Genomic DNA, 24,270 nt, shown 5'->3' on the forward strand with positions numbered 1-24,270 from the left:
ACTGTTAATACCGTACTGGTGCTGCTGGGCTGGTTACCCGGGGCTAAAAACCCTTCGCCACTTTTGGCCACCTGCCGTAATATCCAACATGCTCGAAGGCTATGTGTTGGTGTGGCGCCCTCCGTACTGTGGATTTTGCAGGGTCCGTTGAGCCATCCCTCCAGTACGGTTCCGTACCCTTTAGGGGGTTTTTGCTTTTTGGTTTTTAACCTAGGTGCTTGAGTATGACGCACCCTTTTATTTCGGACTGGGGTTGCATTCAGGGACAGATTGTCCCAAAACCTAGTTTCGGTTTTCCAGGCACTCTCCATCGCGCAGTATTTTTGTACGATGGTCGCTAGGTCGACGAAGCGTCTCACTTCGCCACGACTGATGGCGTTTATGCATCCCTTGTCCGTGCAATTGTTGCAGAAGATTGAAATCGCGCTTTCTTCACGACAGTCCTTTATCCTGTTCATAACCAGGAGAAATCTGGCCCAGTAATGATGTACTGTTTCATCAGGCTCTTGCCGTATTTGAGATAGATCGCTTATGTTTGGGTGGGCGGGTGGAATCAAGTTCGGAACCCCGCCCGATCTGAGGCTCAAAGGCCAAGAAGCTTCCGGATTCGGAAGCTTGGTTTGCTGGACGCTTTCCAACAAATCTGGTCCGATGCCTGACTTTAGGTTCAGTATTTGATTAGCGTCCATCCCTCCGCGGAAATCCGGCATGGAGGGATCGGGAATCCAGACATAGTTGGTTTTTAACATAGAAGAAGAGTCGCCGCATTGTTCCTCTACCACAACAACGTGGTGGGTAACCTGGGGAGAGTTAATTTCTCTCAGATCGGGTTTAAGCCCAATCTGATCGTAGTCGGTAGCGACTCCCAGGGCGGCGATGCGATCCAAGAGCTCGTTTACGGAGGAGAGCTCAATCGGATCTAGCTGCTCGGTGAATTCCGAGCTGACGTGAAGATCGCTTTTAATGACTTGAGAGGTCATTGTTGGAGCGGTGGCCGAACAGGCGGTCATAAGAAAATTTCCTAGCCGGATAGTTTGGCCAGCGGCCAAAGCTCCCTTGACGACGGTGCCGTCTTTAAAGACAGGAAAAGGCATCCTTCCTGATGGTGACGGCACAGAGGAACTCTCAATGAAAGCACCAATGTCGGTGTCAAAACCGGCGGATCTCGGGTAGGGGGTCCCGAACTGTGCGTCTAGGCGGATGGTAACAAGAGACAAGGGACACGATGTTTTACCCAGGTTTGGGCCCTCTTGATGGAGGTAAAACCGTACGTCCTACTTGATTAATATTGATGATGTGTGTTACAAGAGTGGATCTACCACGAGATCAAGGAGGCTAAACCCCAGAAGCTAGCCTATGGTATGATTGTTGTTCGTCCTAAGGACTAAAGCCATCCGGTTTATATAGACACCGGAGAGGGCTAGGGTTACACAAAGTCGGTTACAATGGTAGGAGATCTACATATCCGTATCGCCAAGCTTGCCTTCCACGCCAAGGAAAGTCCCATTCGGACACGGGACGAAGTCTTCAATCTTCTATCTTCATAGTCTTGGAGTCCGGCCGATGATGATAGTTCGGCTATCCGGACACCCCCTAGTCCGGAACTCCCTCAGTGGCCTCCCTTACCCAAGCACGCGCCCATGGCATCTGCCTTCTCGTCCTCCATCGCGGCTGTAGCCGTCTCCGATGCCGACAAGGGCGCCACCCCTCACCTTCTCGTCCTCCATCATGGCTGGATAAGATAAACAAAAAATAAAGGATCGCGGGGTGAATACTTACAAATGAAGGGTTTTTGTAAAAATGAAATGTTTTCTGAGATATCCACTTAAAAAGGGACTGCAGGTTGAATAACTAAAATGATAGGGACTATTATGTAAAAATGCTGATGGTGAATGGGAAGAAGCAATCGATACTTTATTAATAGGTAAAGATAAGTTTTAAAAAGAAAAGCTACTACTATAAGCTCATTAATGATATTTTGGGCTTCTAAACTCGTTAACCTTTATAACTATTACTGTAAAGTAATAAAAAAAACTATTTTCCGAACTACTGACTTTTTGCATTAGATCCGAACGCCTTGGCTATCATCCAATGCACAAATGACGGTTGCAGGTTTCTCCAGCTTGCGTCCGTGTGGTCTCGGTTTCCACCATGTTTTTTGTGCATGGATGCCTCACAAAAGGTGGGGTGACAGTGGGAGTCAACCCTCCCACCTCCAGGTTGAGTTCTTAGCTCGCGGAGCACCTGGGCTATGATTAGTTTTGTGTTTAGATACGAGTTATACTCTTTCTTGTACTCTGCCATGTTCGTTGTGAACTAGGGAAGAATATTAAATGTGAGTTTGTGATGTCTAGTCGACGAACTTGGGTCTTCAGCTAATTAAGTTGAGGCCCATTATCAATCTAGCCCTGAATTCCTTTTGTGTACAATAGCAAAAATACTTACGAGAAAACAAACATATACATATGGTATAAAAGTGTAACAACCCAAGATCGAGACCTCCATTAGTTTGTGTGTTGGAAATATGCCCTAGAGACAATAATATTTCTATCATTATATATCCATATTCATAATTATAGAATTTATATTCTATGTTATAACTGCTATGATCCTGGAATATGCAGTTCAGTGGAAAATTCATTGATGACCCACAAGTATAGGGGATCAATCGTAGTCCTTTTGATAAGTAAGAGTGTCGAGCCAAACGAGGAGCAGAAGGAAATGACAAGTGGTTTTCAGCAAGGTATTTTCTGCAAGCACTGAAATTGTCGGTAACAGGTAGTTTGATAGCAAGATAATTTGTAATGAGCAAGTAAGGGTAACGGTAAATAAAGTGCAGCAAGGTATCCCAATCCTTTTGTGGCAAAGGACATGCCAAAATGATCACTTATAATAGGCAAAGCATTGTTGAGGGTACACGGGAATTTCATCTAGTCACTTTCATCATGTTGGTTTGATTTGTGTTCGCTACTTTGATAATTTGATATGTGGGTGTACCGGTGCTTGGGTGCTGTTCTTACTTGAACAAACCTCCCACTTATGATTAACCCCCTCGCAAGCATCTGCAACTACGAGAAAAGTATTAAGCTAAAATCTAAGCATAACATTAAACATTTGGATCCACATCGGCCCCTTACGAAGTAGCGCATAAACTAGGGCTTAAGCTTCTGTCACTCTAGCAACCCATCATCTAATAACTACTCCACAATGCATTCCCTTAGGCCCAAAGATGGTGAAGTGCCATGTAGTCGACGTTCACATGACACCACTAAGTGAAGCACAACATACATATCATCAAAATATCAAGCACATATGAAGTTCACATGATTGCTTGCAACACGATTTCTCACGTGACCTCAAACAAAAGTAACTACTCACAAATGATAATCATGCTCAAGATCAGAGGGGTATTAAATAGCATAATGGATCTAAACATATAATCTTCCACCAAATAAACCATATAGTAATCAACTACAAGATGTAATCAACACTACTAGTCACCCACATGTACCAATGTGAGGTTCCGGTACAAAGATTGAACACAAGAGATGAACTAGGGTTTGAGAGGAGATGGTGCTATTGAATATGTTGATGGAGATTGGCCTCCCAAAGATGAGAGGGTTGTTCGTGAGGACGATGGCTTCAATTTCCCCCTCCGGGAGGGAAGTTCCCCTGGCGGAATCGCTTCATCGTAGGGCAAAAGTGCTCCTGCCCAAGTTTCGCCTCGAGACGGTGGCGCTCCATCCCGAAAGTCCTCCTCTTATTTTTTCTAGGCCAAAATTGATGGGGAACGTTGCATGGAAAACAAAAAAAATCTACGCACACACAAGATCTATCCTTGGAGATGCATAGCTAGGAGAGGGGAGAGTATGTCAACGCACCCTCATAGACCGTTAAGCGGAAGCATTTATCAACGCGGTTGATGTAGTTGAACACCTTCATGATCCAACTGATCAAGTACCGAGCGTACGACACCTCTGGGTTCAGCACACATTCAGCTCGATGACGTCCTCACCTTCTTGATCCAGTAAGACGGGTGAAGTAGAAGATGAGTTCTGGCAACATGACGACATGGTGATGGTGGTGGTGAACTTGTTCCCACAAGGCTTCGTCGTGCACTACAGAAAAACTAGACAAAGTATGAAACTGTGGAGAGGGGCGCCACACACGGCTTAGGGATTGTCGTGGGTTGTGTGGCGCCCCCTCCATCTCATATATATATAGGTGGGGGAGGGGATGCAGCCAGGGGGCGCCCCAAGGGTGGACGCCGTCCCCCTTGGGCTCCTGCCCTATGGCGCCCCCTTCCTTGTTTGCACAAGGGGAAAGGAAAGGGGAGGAGAGGGAAGGCAGGGGGAGGGCGATTCCCGCCCTTCCTTTTCTCCCCAAGGCCCGCGGCCATAGGAGGGGCGTGCCACCCCCTTGTGGGCTGGTGTGCTCCCCTCAATATCGCAAGTTTCTTACCTCCAAACAAAATATTTACTTGTTGTGGGGCCCCGATGGCCCATTAACCGCCCGGGGCTTCGCGGAACCCCTTCCGGTGATCCGATGATTACCCGGTACACTCTGAAACCTTTTCGGTGACCAAATAGCATCGTCCTATATATCAATCTTTACCTCCTGAGCTCCTCGTCATGTCTGTGATCTCATCCAGGACTCCGAACAATATTCGGTCACCAATTCACATAACTCATATAATACTATATCATCAACGAACGTTAAGCGTGCGGACCCTACGGGTTCGAGAATGATGAAGACATGACCGAAACACCTCTCTGGTCAATAACCAATAGTGGGACCTAGATATCCATATTGGTTCCTACATATTATACAAAGATCTTTATTGGTCGAACCTTATGACAACATACACAATTCCCTTTGTCTGTCGGTATGTTACTTGCCTAGATTCGATCGTTGGTATCTCTATACCTAGTTCAATCTCGTTACTGGCAAGTCTGTTTACTCGTTCCGTAAAACATCATCTCGTAACTAACTCCTTAGTCACCTTGCTTGCAAGCTTCTTGTGATGTGTATTACCGAGAGGGCCCAGAGATACCTCTCCGATACACGGAGTGACAAATCCCAATCTTGATACATGCCAACTCAACAGACACCTTCGGAGATACCTGTAGAGCATCTTTATGATCACCCATTTACGTTGTGACGTTTGATAGCACACAAGTTATTCCTCCAGTATCCGGGAGTTGCATGATCTCATGGTCGAAGGAATATGTATTTGACATTAAGAAAGCAGTGGCAATAAAATGAGCGATCATATGCAAAGCTAACAGATGGGTCTTGTCCATCACATCATTCTCCTAATGATGTGATCTCGTTATTAAGTGACAACACATGTCCATGGTTTGTAAACCTTAACCATCTTTGATCAATGAGCTACTCTAGTAGAGGCTCAGTAGGGACACAACATTTGTTTATGTATCCAGACATGTATTTAAGTTTCCAATCAATACAATTCTAGCATGAATAATAAATCTTTATCATGAACAAGGAAATATAATAATAACAACTTTATTATTGCCTCTAGGGCATATTTCCATTAGTCTCCCACTTGCACCAGAGTCAATAATCTAGATTACATTGTAATGAATCTAACACCCATGGAGTCCTGGTGCTGATCATATTTTGCCCGCGATAGAGGTTTAGTCAACGGGTCTGCTACATTCAGCTCCATATGTATTTTGCAAATTTCTATGTCTACAATGCTCTCCATGGAGCTACTCTAGCTAGTTGCTCCCACATTCAATATGTATCCAGATTGAGACTTAGAGTCATCCAGATCGCTGTCAAAGCTTGCATCGACGTAATCCTTTATGACGAACTCTTTATCACCTCCATAACCAAGAAACATTTCCTTAGTCCTCTTTAGGTACATAAGGATTATTTTAACCGTTGTTCAGTGATTCACTCCTGGATCACTATTGTACCCCCTTGACAAACTCATGGCAAGGCACACAACATGTCTGGTACACAGCATGGCATACTTTATAGGACCTATGGCTGAGGCATAGGGAATGACTTTCATTCTCTCTCTATCTTCTGCCATGGTTGGACTTTGAGTCTTACTCAACTTCACACCTTGCAATACAGGCAAGAACCCTTTATTTGACTGATCCATTTTGAACTTCTTAAAAACTTTGTCAAGGTATGTGCTTTGTGAAAGTCCTATTAAGCGTCTCCATCTATCCCTATAGATCTTGATGCTCAATATATAAGCAGCTTCACCGAGGTCTTTCATTGAAAAATTCTTATTCAAGTATCCTTTTATGCTATCCAGAAATTCTACATCATTTCCAGTCAGCAATATGTCATCCACATATAATATCAAAAATGCTACAGAGCTCTCACTCACTTCCTTGTAAATATAGGCTTCACCGTAAGTCTGTATAAAACCATATGCCGGAGCTTGGACACTTTGTTAGCACCTTTAGGATTGACAAAACCTTCTAGTTGCATCATATACAACTCTTCTTTAAAAAAATCCATTAACGAATGCAGTTTTGACGTCCATCTACCAGATTTCATAATCATAAAATGCGGCAATTGTTAACTTGATTCGGACAGACTTAAGCATCGCTATGGGTGAGAAAGTCTCATCGTAGTCAACCCCTTGAACTTGTCGAAAGCCTTCTGTGACAAGTCGAGCTTTGTAGATAGTGACATTACCATTAGCGTATGTGTTCTTCTTAAAGATCCATTTATTGTCAATGGCTTACTGATTATCGGGCAAGTCCACCAAAGTCCACACTTTGTTCTCATACATGGATCCTATCTCAGATTTCATGGCCTCAAGCCATTTATCGCAATCTGGGCTCATCATAGTTTCTTCATAGTTCGTAGGTTCGCCATGGTCTAATAACATGACTTCCAGGACAGGATTACCGTACCACTCTGGTGCAAAACGTGTTCTAGTCAACCTACGAAGTTCAGTAGTAACTTGATCTGAATTTTATGATCATCATCATTAGTTTCCTCTCTAGTTGGTGTAGGCATCACATAAACGTTTTTCCCTAGTGTGCTACTTTCCAATTCGAGATAAGGTACAATCACCTCCTCAAGCTCTACTTTCCTCCCATTCACTTCTTTCGAGAGAAACTCCTTCTCTAGAAAGGACCCATTCTTGGCAACAAAGATCTTGCCTTTGAATCTGCGTAGAAGGTGTACCCTATAGTTTCCTTAGGGTATCCTATGAAGACACACTTCTCCGATTTGGGTTTGAGCTTATCAGGCTGAAGCCTTTTGACATAAGCATCACATCCCCAAACTTTAAGAAATGATAGCTTAGGTTTCTTGCCAAACCATAGTTCATACGGTGTCATCTCAACCGATTTAGACAGTGCCCTACTTAACGTGAATGAGGCTGTCTCTAATGCATAACCCCAAAATGATAGTGGTAAATCGGTAAGAGACATCATAGAATGCACCATATCTAATAAAGTACGGTTGCAGCATTCGGACACACCATTACGCTGTGGTGTTCGAGGTGGCGTGAATATGAAACTATTCCACATTGTTTTAAATGAAGGCCAAACTCGTAACTCAAATATTCGCCTCCGCGATAAGATCATAGAAACTTTATTTTCTTGTTATGATGATTCTCCACTTCATTCTGAAATTCTTTGAACTTTTCAAATGTTTCAGATTTGTGTTTCATAAAGTAGATATACCCATACCTACTCAAATCATCTGTGAAGGTTAGAAAATAATGATACCCGCCGCGTGCCTCAACACTCATCGAACCGCATGCATCGATATGTATTATTTCCAATAATTCATTAGATCACTTCATTGTTCCATAGAACGGAGTTTTAGTCATCTTACCCATGAGGCATGGTTCGCAAGTATCAAATGATTCATAATCAAGTGATTCCAAAAGTCCATCCGCATGGAGTTTCTTCGTGCGCTTTACACCAATATGACCTAAACGGCAGTGCCACAAGTATGTTGCACTATGATTATCAACTTTGCATATTTTGGCATCAATATTATGAATAGCTGTATCACTACAATCAAGATTCAACAAGAATAGGCCATTCATCAAAGGTGCATGACCATACAAGATATTAGTCATATAAATAGAGCAACCATTATTCTCAGACTTAAATGAATAACCGTGTCGCATTAAACAAGATTGATGTAGGGTGGAACCCTAGATGTCCGATCTTTCACGATTGGAGTGGATCCTACCAAGAACACGAAGAACATGAGGAAAAACATGAGGAGAGAAATCACTCAAACCAACAAGATTCGATTACACATGTGTTAGATTCTCGAAACACAAAGAGTTACATGATCCACAATCAACAAGGGACGATACAAGTGGCAACTAGTTCATCTCCATGAGGAGATCTTGAGGGGTCTTCCCATGAAGGGGTCATGAATCCAAGGTGGATCTTCTCCAAAGAGGGAGTGGTCTCTCTCGAATGGAGTAGATCCGGATGGATGAGCAAAGCTCTATCTCACAAATGAGCTAAACCATTGCTAACCCTAACTAGAAGGATGTGGAGGAGTATATAAAGTCTAGGGCCACGAAGGGGTAAGTGGGGAGTACATGGGCTTCGGCCCAAAACACTATGCTCAGACAGACATCGGACGTCCGATGGGTGTCGGTCGTCTGGTCGCTCGTGGGCGTCCGGTCGTCAGGAAGTCTTCAGACTTCCGATGTTTTGGCTCTGGTCCGGTAGTGCCGGACGTCCGGTCGGCGTCGGTCGTCCGGGCACTGATGAGAGTCGAATGTCTGGTGTCTGGCGGTCATCTGGGCGCTATAGGTTGCCATGGCTGGAGTCGACCTGGCTGGCGGAGTCTCCAGGCGGTTCGGAGATCATCGGTCGTCCGGTGGCTGTCAGATGTACGAGCACTGTAGCTTCCCAGCAACTCTTTCTCTTGTTCTTCTTCCTCGCGCTTGGTGTCCTCGCCGTCTTATCCAATGCTCCTAGTTGTTCCATGGCCTTCCTCTTGGTTCCTGGTCAGGCATAGCACATAAATTTGAGGTAGTAGCCATGTCTCACATGTGCAAAGTGAAGGTTCGGAGATGAGCGAGTTCACCTTGTGTCCAATGGTGTATGGTCGAGGTCTCATCGTATGTCCTCTTCGGGCCTGGAGAGGTAGACACAGTGTACATGAGGATGATCGTAGGATGCTCCGCATCATCTCCCCCCCCCTTGGGAAAGATCCGACCTCAGATCGTGATCCTCATCACCATGGAAACGGTTGTCGTGGACGGACTTGTAGTTGGACGAAGGTGAAGACATGGTGCAATCCAAGTACTCCAAGTTGTCTCCGGAGTGATAGACATGCAAAAAGAGCAAACACAAGCGACACTCGGAAATACAATGGTTAGCGCACACAAAGTGTCCATCAAGTAAGTATGAGACTGTTCGGCAAGATTGTTCATGACAAAGCGCATGAAGCTTATGAAGATGATGTAGAATGATATGTAAAGCATTCATGAGGGAAAATTTGTGCAAGATGATGTCATAATGTGATCGTGTATCAAAAGCATGAACATGGTAATTGGTGCTCAAAAGTGACTATGCGATCATGCAAATGATAGTGGGCAATATGGTCATGATGTATGAATATGCCACCAAGAAAGATCACAACAAATTTGCTAAGGAAGTGCACAAGATCATATATCATGGATGACAATGAAATACAAGATGCAACAAGGCAGTCATAATGCAAGTCAATCCATGCATAGGGTGCAAACTTGTGCTGAGTATGATATGTCCATCGAGCATGACATGTGGGATCTCAATCAACAAATATGGATATGGTAGTGCAATGTGTCAATGGAGTGTTGATGTACCAATGCTCGACATCGTGGCATGAGTGGAGGTTCGAAGGTGCATCGAATAAGTGCGAGCGCTCCTCAACTTGAAGGTCCAAAGGGTCCATCTCCAATGTTGCTCCTACATCCAATAGATGTAACATGTAGATAAGATGAAGGAGAGAATAATGAAAGAATGACCCATCCAATATGCATATGTGAGGATGGCTCAAAGGGAAGGAGTTCACTTTTATGAGGATGCCGAAAATGTTGGTGTCGCGTATCATGTAGACCTTTGCATGACCAATACGTCTCGTGATAGTGCCACCTTGTGAATCCTTCAAACCGAAAGAACATGGCAAACACTCGGAAAAACAAATGAGGTTAGCGGCGGAAGTGCAAAACCTATCATTCGTGTGGTAAGATACCCAACAAGTGTATGCATCATGCTCATCATAAGAAAGGACAAGGGAGAATTTCATAGCATGGAGGCATATGATGCGAGAACAACTAAATACAATAAGCTCAATCAAACAAGCATGCATCATAAGTAAGGTGTCAAAGTCTCCAAGATCAATAAGCATAGTATGGTTGCACTCAATACAAGTGTATATGAGAGAGGCAACTAATGGACACAAGAGACAATGATCAAGATATGTCATGTGAGAGGAATGAACATATATGTCATCAGCCCAAGAAAGCGAGTAAGAATGGAACAAGGCGATGCGACAAAGCAAGCAATCATAGTGATCAAGTCAAGCAAGCTAGTAGTGTGAAGATGCAACATACTAGAGGGAATCATGGCAAGCATGTCATGTGTGCAAATAGTGGTCATGAATAATGCACATGACATATCACAAGCATGAAAGCAAGATATGAGCAAAATTTCATCAATGTATTGGTGAGAGGCCATATGTGAATAGCAATGGGACATCATGACTCTCCCATCACAACAAGCATCAATAACATGCGGCACAAACTAATCGTGTCAATAGCTACTAGTATCTCCACCAAGCATGCAAATACACATAGGAGTAGCCTAATGGTGAATCATGGGTAGATGCAAGCAAGGGCCACAATTGCATGGCAAATGCATAGAAGCAAGTATAACATGCAAAGTGAACACGGTAAAATGAACATAAGTTGACAAATGGTAAATAGCCCATAGCCGTGTGAGAGCCAAGTACAAGAAATGCGCGTAGTCGTTGCGAAAAGAGAACGGTGGTAAGGGAAATCCACGGGATCCCGAGTCGTCGTTGCTCTAAAGAGCTCGCTTCCTCAACTCTTGGGATTAAGAGGTTGACGAGTATACATGAGTACCTACACAAAACAAAGGCAAAGGGAAAATTGTGTGTGTGTGGTAGATGTACACATCATCCATCATGATACGAACGTGCATGTGTTGGTTAGCACAAAATATCCAATGCTCAAATAGATGAGATGCGTGATATAGAAACATGTCATTCATCATGAGAGGTTTGTTATTATGTATAGCATAATGGATACTCAAATTCTGTAATGCATCACGAGAAATATGTAGAGCATTGTTATTCATGGAATGCATATGGTGCACAATCATTGTAATCATGCAAGTTATGGAATGCATCAAGACCTCCTAGTATGTATGAGGAAACTATGGGGGTCTCCTCATGAGCATTAATGGAAACATCACATGGAGAATATTGACAACATCCAAAACAAAGCATATTTGGTTCTATGTGATTATGGCATGGGATATTAGATGAATTGCGCAAATCATGTAAAGGAAGCTTAGTAATATCATCACAAGAGAAACACATTTCAATAACCATGACCTTGTCATCTATGCCATAAGTGCAAATAGGATTTATTTTAATGGGGCATGCATTATCACTCTGTTGAGATTGAAATGATGCAATATGGGAGATCTCCCTCATAGCATATGACACGTTTAAAGGATTATCAAACATGATGTGACCAATAGAATTTTCAAATGAGATCCTATGAAGCAATGCATCACAACTAGGCAATTCAACATGCTCATCATCATATTCATCATAAATGGCTGGCATATCGAAACACGACATAGTATGCGATGAATCCATAAGGTGATCAACATCATGCAAGCAATCATTTGTAAGATAGTCCACTAGTGGGACAAGCAAAGTACCGTAACCTATGTTACCTTTGGAGCGTCGCTCATGTGTTGTAGGTGAGGTTGCAACTTGATGGTACCATGTCGGGGGTGCATCTTCTTCCACCATGGCCATCGGTTTGCCCATTGGAGGTATGGACTCATTGAGGATTGGCTTTTTGTCTTGTTGGAGATCTAGCACCAAAAAGGAAAACACACTCGGAGTAGGGGTAAGTCGTTAGAAATCATAGTGGCCTCACATGCCATGTCAACTACCTCACTTGCTAAGTGTTGTGGCCCACTCACTCCCTCAAGGATGCTCTCACTATATGGTTGGTGGAGTCACTCAAATGGCTCTCAACCTCACAAAGGATGTGTGGGATGCTCTCATGTGTGGGGCTAGTGGTGGTCACACTCATCCTCTCATAGGAAATGCTCTCAATGTAACGTATGGTGGAGTCACTCATGTCGCTCATGTGGTAGTGGCTCTCCTCACATGGGAATTGGGGCATCTCGTCATTTCTGGGCGGCGGAGAGATGTAGGTGGAAATGTCTCCATGCTCGACTCCTATAGCCGCCTTGGTTAAAGGGATAGTCCCATGCTCAACCTCCTCATCCATAACGCCTCCAAAGATGAATGTCGTAGGAAGTGGCAAATCATCACTCTCCTCCAAGATCAAAGAGAAGGTCTCATGTGCGCTCGTGTAGCTTGACTCGGAGTATGAATCCAATATGGGCGCCATCTTCATGTTGTTGAAGAGGTTCATGTTCGTTTTCGTGGTTGAAGGGGATGGCCCTTGCTCGGCCATCTTGTCACTGTCCTTTTGTATGAGGCCCATATGATGTGGCACCTCGTAGCTCGTCTTCATGACCGAAGGGAATTTCACATGCTCGGCCATCTTCCTTGAGGGGCTTCCGAAGATGGAAGTGTCGCCCTCGGTTGTAGGTGGTTGCCTTGTTATGGAAGATGTCGATGTAGGCAAACCCGTGGGAAGTAGGCGAAGATGTCATACGTCCAAAGGCGAAGATGCCTTGATAGCACTTGGCGAAGATGCCGAAGTGGTGGTGGTAGCCGTAGCTTGCTCTTGGTGGTGCTTGTCTCACGGTCTTCTCTTGTGCTCTTGAAGCTTGGCCTTGGCATGTAGTAGAGCTTGTTCAGACTTGTAGGTTTGTGCGTGTTGAGCGTCTTCATGATCATGGTGTCGTTGTCGTGCTTGAGCTCGTAGTAGATGTCGTTTGTCGTCGTTGTGCACATGATGCTTGGAGGTGACTTGCCCTTCATGACGATGTTGATCATGATGATCGCCGTGTAGATGTGGACGTGGACGACTTGCACTTGCAACATTTTTGCACTCCGAGGACTTGTGGCTTGAATGTCGCCGCCTTGAAGATGATGAAGGGGAAGAAGACTTGTGGTTGACCAACATTTGTCGTAGCTCCTCCATGTGTTTGTTGTTGTAGTCGAACAAGTTGCCGATGTAGTCCCTTTGCCTTGCTTCGGATTGTCGTAAGTCGGTGGCGATGTTCTCGAGGCCTTGCATGGCTCATTGTAGTCCAAAGTTGGGAGTTTTGTTCTTGTAGTTGTACGCGCCCTTGTTGTTGTCGAAGATCGGAGATGAAATGCCTTACCTATCCATCACAAGACTTGAGCAAATATGATTTGAATAAAGGAGAGAACTATACCTAATGTACCTTAACCGATGTTGAGAATGGATCAGTGATCGCTCAATGATGTAACAAGGAAATAGCACAATTGGTATCGATCTCATCGATTTCTCACACCTACACAAATAAAGCTTACGGTGGAGCTCAGTGAGGATAGTGGCACAAAAATTTGATGCAAATTTTTAGCAAGAGTCAATAATGTTGAAAGAGATTCACAAATTCGCAAGCGAAACAAGTAGACCAATAGCAATGGGTGGCACACGGAAACACACACACGAATAGATAAATGGGGTCGTGCAACCAAGGAATGAGCACAAAATGTGGAATCCACGCAAAACGCTTGTGTTGCACAACTCAAGAGAGACGCTAGCACGATTGCTTAATAGGCGGATACGACACTTGTGCACAACCTATAAGATGCAAAATGGATAAACTTTCTATCCCAAGTATGCTATGTTTGTATGGTTCCCGGTGTTCCTCTCAAGATGATCCAAGATGATCGGATATGACAATCTTATATGCAATGTGGTATGATGCTATGTCTATTGCTTACAAGCTTCTTTTCTCTCTTTTTCTTTGCTTACAAGCTTATTCTTTTTCTCTCTGTTTTTTTATTTTCTTTTTTTGGCCACTTTTGCACAATGCACAAACCAAGATAGCAATTGCATATATGTGGGAACAATCTTGTGACACAAGATATGATATGATACCAAGATGATACCAATATGATATGGTATGTATGCAATGGAAGGTGTAGACCAATGATCACTAATGTGCACAAATAACGTTGCCGACAATACTCAAAGGCTAGTCTCGACAGGCAAGCGACGCAAAATGGGCTAGGGGTTATCAATGCAATGGCAAGAATGAATGTACAATGATGTCGTCGAGGTTACCGTCCATATGTACAATGATGACCTCGTGGCGATGATGAGTGGCGGTGTTCTTGATGTAGAACCATTCCTAATTAGCCAAAACACCTTAGAAAAGGAAAAAAATGCGAACTCAAAATCTCAAACGTCAAATGTCAAATGGTGGTAGCGGAAATACGGTGGTGGTTCGCACTCGGCACTGCGGAAGTGGAATGATGGGTTACGCGAGTCGAAGTTGAAGTTGTTGTCCCTAAGTAGCGAAAACACCTTAAGAGACACAAGCCACAACTCAAACAACATTGGGTTAAGTTGGGGTGGCGAAAAGTATATAGCGGGTAAGCCTATGCGGAAATGGAGGTGGTTGATGAAGAAGTAATCGTCCCTAAGTAGCCAAAACACCTTAGGAGATTCGAATCACTACTCAAGCAACCACTAATGCTATATGGATAAAAAAGGGTTAGGTTGTGGAAGTCGCTGGTGGTAATGCGGATGATATGGTGGTGGCCCTAGGCAAAGATGCCAAAGTTACAAAAATTTGATGGCGTCAAATGATGTTGGAGGTATTTTTGTGGGATGGGGGATGTCAATAGCTTCAAAACAAGCTAAAGAACGTCAAAATCAGAGTTCAGATGAATTAGTTATGGGCAAAACAAAAATCAGCCAAAGTTGATATCTACACGTGTCGGACGTCCGATAATGCTCGGACGAACGATGGCTGGAGCGCGGGACGGACGTCTGGAAAAGACTGGAAATCCGATGTTTTCATTCTAAATTGGGGGTGTCGGACGTCCGATAAGTGTCGGTCGTCCAATGGTTCTGGGGGCGACAGACGTCCGAGAAAACGTCGTTCGTTCGGTGGGTCTAGGTCAACTCGAGATGCGAGTTTCAGGGACGCGATTTTGGGCGGAAAATGGGTATTTTGGGGTCAAAATTGGAGAGATTTCATGGATGAAAGATGGGGAAACCTGGGGAGATGCTAGATCCACTTGAAACCAAGCAGATCCATGGATCAAAATCAACAAAAGATCATCAAATTAACAAATCACAAAAAAACATTGAGGCTATTTTTTGGGGGATTTTCAAAATTGGGGAAGAACACAACAAAAATTAGGCAAGAAAAAGAGGGGGTAGGGGCTCCAAATTCGTGATCAACCTTGCTCTGATCCAAGATGATGTAGGGTGAAACCCTAGATGTCCGATCTTTCACGATTGGAGTGGATCCTACCAAGAACACGAAGAACACGAGGGAAAACACGAGGATAGAAATCACTCAAACCAACAAGATTCGATTACACATGTGTGATATTCTCGAAACACAAAGAGTTACACGATCCACAATCAACAAGGGACGATACAAGTGGCAACTAGTACATCTCCATGAGGAGGTCTTGAGGGGTCTTCCCATGAAGGGGTCTTGAATCCAAGGTGGATCTTCTCCGAAGAGGGAGCGGTCTCTCTCGAATGGAGTAGATCCAGATGGATGAGCAAAGCTCTATCTCACAAATGAAATAAACCATTGCTAACCCTAACTAGGAGGTGGTGGATGAGTATATATAGTCTAGGGCCACGAAGGGGTAATTGGGGAGTACATGGGCTTCGACCCAAAACACTTGCGCAGACAGGCATCAGACGTCCGACGGCTATCGGTCGTCCGGTCGCCCGTGGGCGTCCGGTAGTCCGAAAGTCTTTGGGCTTCTGATGTTTTGTCTCTGGTTCGGTAGTGCCGGACGACCGGTCGGCGTTAGTTGTCCGGGCACTGATGAGTGTCGGACGTTCGGTGTCTGACGGTCGTCCGGGCGCTGTAGGTTGCCTGGGCTGGAGTCAATCTAGATGGTCGAGTCTCCAGGCGTCGGACGTCCGAGCGCCGTAGCTTCCCAGCAGCTCTTCCTCTTGTTCCTCGCACTTGGTGTCCTCGCCATCTTGTCCAATGATCCTAGTTGTTCCATGGCCTTCCTCTTGGTTCCTGGTCAGGCATAGCACATATATTTGAGGTAGTAGCCATATCTCACATGTGGAAAGTGAAGGTTCGGAGAGAAGCAAGTTCACCTTGTGTCCAATGGTGTATGGTCGAGGTCTCATCGTATGTCCTCTTGGGGCTTGGAGAATAGACGCAGTGTACATGGGGATGATCGTAGGATGCTCCGCATCATCTCCCCCCAGAAAGATCCAACCTCGGATCGTGATCCTCATCACCATGGAAACGGTTGTCGTGGACCGACTTGTAGTTGGATGAAGGTGAATACATGGTGCAATCCAAGTACTCCAAGTTGTCTCCGGAGTGATAGACATGCAAAAAGAGAAAACACAAGCGACACTCGGAAATACAATGGTTAGCACACACAAAGTGTCCATCAAGTAAGTATGAGACCGTTCGGCAAGATTGTTCATGACAAAGCGCATGCAGCTTATGAAGATGATGTAGAATGATATGTAAAGCATTCATGAGGGAAAATTTGTGCAAGATGATGTCATAATGTGATCGTGTATCAAAAGCATGAACATGGTAATTGGTGCTCAAAAGTGACTATGTGATCATGCAAATGATAGTGGGCAATATGATCATGATGTATGAATATGCCACCAAGAAAGATCACAACAAATTTGCTAAGGAAGTGCACAAGATCATATATCATGGACGACAATGAAATACAAGATGCAACAAGGCAGTCATAATGCAAGTCAATCCATGCATAGGGTGCAAACTTGTGCTGAGTATGATATGTCCATCGAGTATGACATGTGGGATCACAATCAACAAATATGGATATGGTAGTGCAATGTGTCAATGGAGTGTTGATGTACCAATGCTCGACATCGTGGAATGAGTGGAGGTTCGAAGGTGCATCCAATAAGTGCGAGCGCTCCTCAACTTGAAGGTCCAACGGGTCCATCTCCAATGTTGCTCCTACATCCAACAGATGTAACATGTAGATAAGATGAAGGAGAGAACAATGAAAGAATGACCCATCCAATATGCATATGTGAGGATGGCTCAAAGGGAAGGAGTTCACTTTTATGAGGATGCCGAAAATGTTGGTGTCGCGCATCATGTAGACCTTTGCATGACCAATATGTCTCGTGATAGTGCCACCTTGTGAATCCTTCAAACCGAAAGAACATGGCAAACACTCGGAAAAACAAATGAGGTTTAGCGGAAGTGCAAAACCTATCATTCGTGTGGTAAGATACCCAACAAGTGTATGCATCATGCTCATCATAATAACGGACAAGGGAGTATTTCATAGCATGGAGGCATATGATGCGAGAACAACCAAATACAATAGTCTCAATCAAACAAGCACACATGACAAGTAAGGTGTCAAAGTCTCCAAGATCAATAATCATAGTATGGTTGCACTCAATACAAGTGGATATGAGAGAGGCAACTAATGGATACAAGAGACAATGATCAAGATATATCATGTGAGAGGCATGAACATATATGTCATCAACCCAAGTAAGCGAGTAAGAATGGAACATGGGTGATGCGACAAAGCAAGCAATCATAGTGATCAAGTCAAGCAAGCTAGTAGTGTGAAGATGCAACGTACTAGAGGGAATCACGACAAGCATGTCATGTTTGCAAATAGTGGTCATGAATAATGCACATGAGATATCACAAGCATGAAAGCAAGATATGAGCAAAATATCATCAATGTATTGGCGAGAGGCCATATGTGAATAGCAATGGGACATCATGGATCTCCCAACACAACAAGCATCAATAGCATGGGGCACAAAGAAATCGTGGCAATAGCTACTAGTATCTCCACCAAGCATGCAAATACACATAGGAGTAGCATAATGGAGAATCATGGATAGATGCAAGCAAGGGTCACCATTGCATGGCAAAAGCATAGAAGCAAGTATAACATGCAAAGTGAACACAGTAAAATGAGCATAAGTTGAAAAATGGTAAATAGACCATAGCCGTGTGAGAGCTAAATAAAATAAATGCACGTAGTCGTTGCGCGAAGTGAACGGTGGTAAGGGCAATCCACGGGATCCCAAATCGTCGTTGTTCTTCAACTCTTGGGATTGAGAGGTTGATGAGTATACGTGAGTACCTACACAAAACAAAGGCAAAGGGAAAATTGTGTGTGCGTGGTAGATGTACACATCATCCATCATGATGCGAACGTGCATGTGTTGGTTAGCTCAAAATATCCAATGCTCAAATAGATGAGATGCGTGATATAGAAACATGTCATCCATAATGAGAGGTTTGTTATTATATATAGCATAATGGATACTCAAATTTTGTAATGCATCACGAGAAATATGTAGATTATTGTTATTTATGGAATGCATATGGTGCACACAATCATGGTAATCATGCAAGTTATGGAACGCGTCAAGATCTCCTAGTATGTATGAGGAAACTATGGGGGTCTCCTCATGAGCATTAATGGAAACATCACATGGAGAATATTGACAACATCCAAAACAAAGCATATTTGGTTCTATGTGATTATGGCATGGGATATTAGATGAATAGTGCAAATGATGTAAAGGAAGCTTAGCAATATCATCACTAGAGAAACACATTCCAATAAACATGACCTTGTCATCTATGCCATAAGTGAAAATAGGATTTATTTTAATGGGGCATGCATAGTCACTCTGTTGAGATTGAAATGATGCAATATGGGAGATCTCCCTCATAGCATATGACAAGTTCAAAGGATTATCAAACATGATGTGACCAATAAAATTTTCACATGATATCCTATGAAGCAATGCATCACAACTAGGCAATTCGACATGCTCATCATCATATTCATCATAAATGGCTGGCATATCGAAACAAGACATAGTATGTGATGAATCCATAAGGTGATCAACATCATGCAAGCAATCATTTGCAAGATAGTCCACTAGTGGGACAAGCGAAGTACCGTCACCTATGTTACCTTTGGAGCGTCGCTCATGTGTTGTAGGTGAGGTTGCAACTTGATGGTACCATGTGGGGGGTGCGTCTTCTTCCACAATGGCCATCGGTTTGCCCATTGGAGGTATTGACTCATCGAGGATTGGCGTTTCATCTTGTTGGAGATCTAGCCCCAAAAAGGAAAACACACTCTGAGTAGGGGGTAAGTCATTAGAAATCATAGTGGCCTCACATGCCGTGTCAACTACGTCACTTGCTAAGTGTTGTGGCTCACTCACTCCCTCAGGGATGCTCTCACTCATATGGTTGGTGGAGTCACTCAAATGGCTCTCAACCTCACATAGGATGTGTGGCATGCTCTCATGTGTGGGGCTAGTGGTGGTCACACTCATCCTCTCATTGGAAATGCTCTCCATGTAACATATGGTGGAGTCACTCATGTCGCTCATGTGGTAGTGGCTCTCCTCACATGGCAATTGGGGCATCTCGTCATTTGTGGGTGTCGGAGAGATGTAGGTGGAAATGTCTCCATGCTCGACTCCTATAGACGCCTTGGTTGAAGGGATAGTCCCATGCTCAACCTCCTCCTCCATAACGCCTCCAAAGATGAATGTCGTAGGAAGTGGCAAATCATCACTCTCCTCCGAGATAGAGAAGGTATCATGTGCGCTCGCGTAGCTTGACTCGGAGTATGTATCCAATATGGGCGCTGTCTTCATGTTGTTGAAGAGGTTCATGCTCGTCGCTGTGGTCGAAGGGGATGGCCCTTGCTCGACCGTCTTGTCACCGCCGTGTTGTAGGAGGCCCATATGATGTGGCAGCTTGTAGCTCGTCTCCATGACCGAATGGAATTTCCCATGCTCGGCCATCTTCCTTGAGGGGCTTCCGAAGATGGCAGTGTCGCCCTCGCTTGTAGGTGGTCGCCTTGTTGTTGAAGATGTCGATGTAGGCGAACCCGTGGGAAGTAGGTGAAGATGTCGTACGTCCAAAGACGAAGATGCCTTGATAGCACTTGGCGACAATACTCAAAGACTAGTCTCGATAGGTTAGTGATGCAAAATGGGCTAGGGGTTATTAATGAAATGGCAAGAATGAATGTACAATTATGTCGTCGAGGTTACCGTCCTTATGTTTGATGGTGACCTTGTGGCGATGATGAGTGGTGGTGTTCTTGATGTAGAACCGTTCCTAATTAGCCAAAACACCTAAGGAAACGGAAAAACCATGAACTCAAAATATCGGACGTCAAATGTCAAATGGTGGTAGTGGAAATGCGGTGGTGGTTTGCACTTGGCAATGCAGAAGTGGAATGATGGGTTATGTGAGTCGAAGTTGAAGTTGTCGTCCCTAAGTAGCCGAAACACCTTAGAAGAGAAGCCACAACTCAAACAAGCTCAAACAACATTGGATTAAGTTGGGGTGGCAAAAATTATATGGCGGGTAAGCCTATGCGGAAATGGAGGTGGTTGATGAAGAAGTAACCGTCCCTAAGTAGCCGAAACACCTTAGGAGACTCGAATCACTAATGCTATATGGATAAAAAATGGTTAGGTTGCGGAAGTCGGTGGTGGTAATGCAGATGATATGGTGGTGGCCCTAGGCAAAGATGCCAAAGTTACAGAAATTTGATGAGTCAAATGATGTTGGAGGTATTTTTGTGGGATGGAGGATGTCAATAACTTCAAAACAAGCTAAAGAACGTCAAAATCGGAGTTCGGATGAATTAGTTATGGGCAAAACAAAAATCAGCCGAAGTTGATATCTACAAGTGTCGGACGTCCAATAATGGTCGAACATCCGATAATGGTCGGACGACCGATGGCTGGAGCGCGGGACGGACGGCCGGAAAAGACTGAAAATCCGATGTTTTCGTTCTGGATCGGGGGTGTCAGACGTCCGATAGGTGTCAGTCGTCCGATGGTTCTGGGGGCGTCGGACGTCCGAGAAAACGTCGGTCGTCCGGTGGGACTGGGTCAACTCGAGATCCGAGTTTCGGGACACGATTTTGGGTGGAAAATGGGTATTTCGGGGTCAAAATTGGGGAGATTCCGTGGTTGAAAGATTGGGAAACTTGGGGAGATGCTATATCCACTTGAAACCAAGCAAATCCATGGATCAGAATCAACAAAGCATCATGAAACCGACAAATCACAAAAAAAATTGGGGCTATTTTTGGTGGGGATTTTTGAAATTGGGGAAGAACACAACAAAAATTAGGCTAGAAAAAGAGGGGGTAGGGGCTCAAAATTCGTGATCAACCTTGCTGTGATCCAATATGATGTAGGGTGGAACCCTAGTGTCACGCCCAATATGCGATACTATCCTAAAGAGACTCGGAGGTCCCACCAAGGATAGAACCGCATATTGAAACGCTTTTGCAAGGTGGATATCATTACATCAACATTACATAATAGATGGGGATACATACAAGAGGCATACAATGCCACACGAATACAACATCACAATACATAAGAGCATCATCCGACTACGGATGAAACACAAACAGAAACTCAAACGACATCCACCCTGCTAGCCCAGGCTGCCGACCTGGAACCTATCCCCTGATTGAAGAAGAAGCAGAAGAAGAACTCCAAAACAAGCAAACATCGCGCTCGCGTCATGATCATCGCATAACTTGTACATGCAACTGTTGTTGTAGTAATCTGTGAGCCACGAGGACTCAGCAATCCCATTACCATGGGTATCAAGACTAGCAAAGCTTAATGGGAAAGGAAGGGGTAAAGTGGTGAGGTTGCAACAGCGACTAAGCAAATATGGTGGCTAACATACGCAAATAAGAGCGAGAAGAGAAGCAAACGGAACGGTCGTGAAGCTAGCAATGATCAAGAAGTGATCCTGAACTCCTACTTACGTCAAACATAACCCAAAAACCGTGTTCACTTCCTGGACTCCGCCGAAAAGAGACCATCACGACTACACACGCGGTTGATGCGTATTAATTCGGATTTGGTGTCAAGTTATCTACAACCGGACATTAACAAATTCCCATCTGCCACATAACCACGGGCACGGCTTTCGAAAGTTTATACCCTGCAGGGGTGTCCCGACTTAGCCCATGATAAGCTCTCGCGATCAACGAAGGATATACCTTCTCCCAGGAAGACCCGATCAGACTCGGAATCCCGGTTTACAAGACATTTCAACAATGGTAAAACAAGACCAGCAAAGCCGCCCGATGCGCCGACAATCCCGATAGGAGCTGCACATATCTCGTTCTCAGGGCAACACCGGATAGGTCAGCCTACGAGTAAAACCAACCCTCGAGTTGCCCCGAGGTGGCCCTGCAGTCTGCCCGGTTCGAACCAGCACTTAGAGAAGCACTAGACCGGTGGGGCTAAATAAAGATGATCCTCGGGTTGGCCGACCCAAGGGAAGGGTATAGGTGGTGGTGAGGCAAATGGTAAAACTAAGGTTGGGCTTTGCTGGAGGAGTTTTATTCAAAGCGAACTGTCAAGGGGGTCCCATAAATCACCCAACCGCGTAAGGAACGCAAAATCCGGGAACATAACACCGGTATGACGGAAACTAGGGCGGCAAGAGTGGAACAAAACACCAGGCATAAGGCCGAGCCTTCCGCCCTTTACCAAGTATATAGATGCATTAATTAAATAAGAGATATTGTGATATCCCAACATAATCCTGTCCACCATGGAGCAATCTTCAACTTCACCTGCAACTAACAACACTATAAGAGGGGCTGAGCAAAGCGGTAACATAGCCAAGCAATGGTTTGCTAGGAAGGGTGTAAAGGTTAGAGGCTGACATGTCAATTTGGGAGGCTTGAAGAGCAAACGATAGGTAGCGCAGCATAGCGATAGAACGAAGCAACTAGCATAGCAATGATAGTAATGAGATCCAAGGTGATGGTCACCTTGCCTGAAATCCCGCTAGAAAGAAGAACGAGTCCATGAAGAAGACGAACGGGAGTAGTCGAACGAATCCTCACAATCGCAACATTACCGGAACTAAGAAGCAACACCGGAAAGAAAACAAACAACATGGTAAACAACCATCACATAAGCATGGCATGATGCACAATCAAGTATGATGCATGTCCGGTTTAATGAGGCATGGCATGGGAAAGTGCAACAAACCACACTACAAGTTAAGTGGAGCTCAATATGCAATGAGTTGCATATTGATGAAACACCACAACAATTATTTAGTTCATCTTGTTTAAACTACTCAACAATATTAAATGTTGTTAAACATGGCACGAGGTGAAGCATAATAAAACTACCTATCTAGGAAAGTTTAAATGAGGCCGGAAACAACAACCAACAATTCCGGAAAATCCTCAAATGCAAATTATGAATTTGGTACTGTTCTGCGCTAAAACATATTTTATCGTTATTAAAAATGAAAAGTAATGCCACCATGTTAAACTAGGCATTTTTTTTACCCCATTTACATATAAAGTTTATTTAAAACCGAGCTACGGTTATTTAGTTATGAAATAAATCATTTTAACATGGCATATTAGCAAATTTAAACAAACAGCAAGTTAAACATTTTAAACATGGATGAAAATGGCATATTATTAATCTACACAAAATTCTAAGCAATTTACATGTTTAAACCATTTTAATCCGATGCACGGTTTGTGAGATATTAAATGCATGAACATGAGGGTTTTTCTGTAAAACTGTTAATTCATTGGATAAATTGGCAAATTCGTTCAGGGAAAAAAACAACACAGGCCGAAACTGGCTGGCCCAACAGGAGCATACAGAGGGCGGGGCTGCTCACCAGGCCTCATGGGCTGGTTGGTGGAGAGGGAGGCCGGCAGGGGCGCGCTAGGCCTTGCGCGAGACACGGCCCAGGCGCGGGTTCGATGCGGTCAACGCGACGACGAGGGAGCTGCTGCTGTTTGTTTATGAAAAAGGAACAACAGCAGGTCGAGGCAGGGCCAGGCGCAGCGGCG

Source organism: Triticum dicoccoides, chromosome 2B (assembly GCF_002162155.2).
Source record: "Triticum dicoccoides isolate Atlit2015 ecotype Zavitan chromosome 2B, WEW_v2.0, whole genome shotgun sequence".
In the NCBI taxonomy this organism is placed as follows: Eukaryota; Viridiplantae; Streptophyta; class Magnoliopsida; order Poales; family Poaceae; genus Triticum; species Triticum dicoccoides.